The sequence below is a fragment of the Triticum dicoccoides genome, chromosome 7A (genome assembly GCF_002162155.2).
Source record: "Triticum dicoccoides isolate Atlit2015 ecotype Zavitan chromosome 7A, WEW_v2.0, whole genome shotgun sequence".
Taxonomy (NCBI): Eukaryota; Viridiplantae; Streptophyta; class Magnoliopsida; order Poales; family Poaceae; genus Triticum; species Triticum dicoccoides.
Window position 1 is genome coordinate 333,276,009 of NC_041392.1, and position 2,780 is coordinate 333,278,788.

General features: G+C 54.0%; 1 protein-coding gene across 1 annotated transcript in view; it reads left to right on the forward strand.

Annotated features, from left to right (window-relative positions):
- Positions 1–2,780, forward strand: part of LOC119333484 (exocyst complex component SEC8-like) — a 68,607-nt gene that overhangs the window by 43,006 nt on the left and 22,821 nt on the right. The window lies entirely within an intron of this gene.

Sequence of the window (2,780 nt, forward strand, 5' to 3'; positions counted from 1 at the left end):
GGGGGACAACAGTTCGCGGAATAGCGACTAGTCCGTGCCATCCAACAGGGTTGGTTCACCAGCACGCGTGCCTCCATGAGGTGCGACATCAGTACATCCGGGTGTAGGCACTGGTATCGGCGGCGGGTTAGCTATGAGTTGTGCGTTGCTGCTGTCGTGCAATCACATGTGCTTGTGCCGCGCGTGCACAACCGCCATGGACACGTACCTGTTGTACGAGGCCACGTGTGGCCCCGTGTCTTGTTCTCTTGATTGAAGCAACTGTTTGCCATTTGCGGTAGGAAAATCAATCTGCTGGCGTCGGCAAGCTTGATCGTGTTACACTGTTACTGCATCATGCCGAAACATATCCGCTTGCGCACGTTATGGTTTGTTCAGTTAGCCGGAGTAAAAGTTAAGTTTTATCGCCCTAGTTCCTTCATCGCCGCCGTCGACGTCGGACAGCTGCTCTAAGATAGCACAACCTTAATCTCATCCTGATCTCCGCTCCCTGCACACCTCTTAGTATCGGTGATGTGTGGACCATGTTAGCTGTTAGCGTTATATTATGTTCCATGTATATATTTTCCCTGTTGTATGAGGGGTTTCCTGCACATGTGTGTGTGTGTGTGTGTACTGGCCATTGGCCCCTAGGAAATACAAGTTGCATATGTCCTAACATGGCACTAGAGCATAGGTCAATTTTTTTGCACGTGCAACTTGTGCTTTGATCCATCGCTTCGGTGGGTGCTGCTGTCGCCTGACATCGGCCGCTGTCTCTAGCCGAGCTATTGTGTGCTTCTCCACCCCGCAAGTCAACGCCCACTTGTCCACCTCGCAGGTCCAAGCCTTTTCAGTCGTTGCTGCTCTTCCTGCCGCCATGTGACATCGGCCATAATCTCTGGCTGGGTACCGTCTGCTTGCTCGTCCACCCCGCACGTCCAAGCCCACATCAACGTCACGCGTTCATTTCGCAAGTCCAAGCCCCCGTTAACGCCGGTCTGCCTCTGGCCGTGCTACGCTAGTGTGAAAAGCTTCGACTGACTCCTTCGCCAAGAAAACAAATTTGAGATTACAAAAAGCGTGAGTAGTAACTTTTATAATGTCGATCCACCAAGGATACCATGAGTCATTCCTCTGCAAAACTTTTCACATGAGTATTACTCTGACCATGTTTGTTACAAAGAAGTTTCAGAAATTTTTAACTCTTTTTGATTTTTCTAAAATTGTTTTTCCATTTTGGGTGCATTGGCCCCCATGTTCCAAAGATCCACGTCAGGTTTTTCTCTGGCTAGTTACTATATTATAGTACCAGTTACTATATTATAGTGACCGGATGAATGACACTGTACTGCAAACTAAGTTATATAAATTTGGTAACTAAGGGTATATAAATCCAGTAAGTAAATGAATGACACCGTGTTCTTTGCACCGCTGATTGGGAGGACGCGCACACAGCGGATGCCACCTTCGATGCCTTGCGGCTATGGTGTCGGACCACGCCCCGTTGCTGCTGGACCGCTCGCCCATGCCCACCTCACACCGGCGGTTCCATTTTGAGGAATACTGGCTACGCTTGGACGGATTCCATGATGTGTTGACCGCGGCCTGGGGCGCTACGCATCACGTCGATCCCTTCCACCGGCTCATGCTCCGGCTACAGGCAATGGCGGCTAGCCTCACTAGCTGGAGCTCCAGGTCTACGGGCAACATCAAGGCCAAGCTGGCGATATCACGGGAGCTCATCTCACGCTTCGACCAAGCCCAGGAATCGCGCAACCTCTCGCCACCGGAGGCCTGGCTCCGCAAGCAGCTCAAGATATCCTACCTTGGGCTCGCATCCATGGAGCGCACGATCGCCTGCCAACACTCCCGCATCGCCAACCTCAAGGACGGCGACGCCAGCACCAGTTTTTTCCACCGGCAGTGCTCGTTCCGTCGGCAGAAGAACCACATCTACAGCCTGGCCGTGGACGACAGGGTGCTCACGGACCACACTGACATGGCCGAGGCGGCCTTCGCCCATTTCAAGGCCTTGCTTGGCACGGCGACCGCCCGGGAACAGTCACAGCTCATCGAGCCGACCGACCTCGCCGACCTTGATGCGCCGTTCAGCGCCGAGGAGATTTGGGAGGCTGTCAAGCGCCTCCCCGCCCGCAAGGCGCCAGGCCCAGACGGGTTCACAACAGAATTCCTACACGCATGCTGGAGAACCATCAGGCAGGATTTCCTTGACGTGTTCCAGCAACTATATGACTTGCGAGGAAGGGGGTTCTACAAGCTGAACCAAGCATTGCTGACGCTGCTGCCAAAGAAAGCCGACGCCCAGGGGCTGCGCGACTACCGACCGATCTGCCTGATACACCTTGTGGCCAAAATCTTCGCCAAGGTGCTCTCGATCCGCCTCGGTGCCAAACCAAGCATTGCTGACGCTGCTGCCAAAGAAAGCCGACGCCCAGGGGCTGCGCGACTACCGGCCGATCTGCCTGATACACCTTGTGGCCAAAATCTTCGCCAAGGTGCTCTCGATCCGCCTCGGTGCCAAGCTGGACAACCTGGTTAGCCGCAACCAAAATGCTTTCATCTCGGGAAGGAGCTTGCACGACAACTATGTCCTTGTCAAGCAGTCACTCAAGCTGCTGCACCAACTGGGAGCTCCGAGAGTCATGCTCAAGCTTGACCTCGCGCGCCTTTGATTCCCTGTCATGGCCATTCCTCTTTGAGGTTTTACGCCAATACGGATTCGGGAACAGATTCTTGGAGTGGACGGCCATCCTCCTGTCGCACGCGCATCCTCCTGA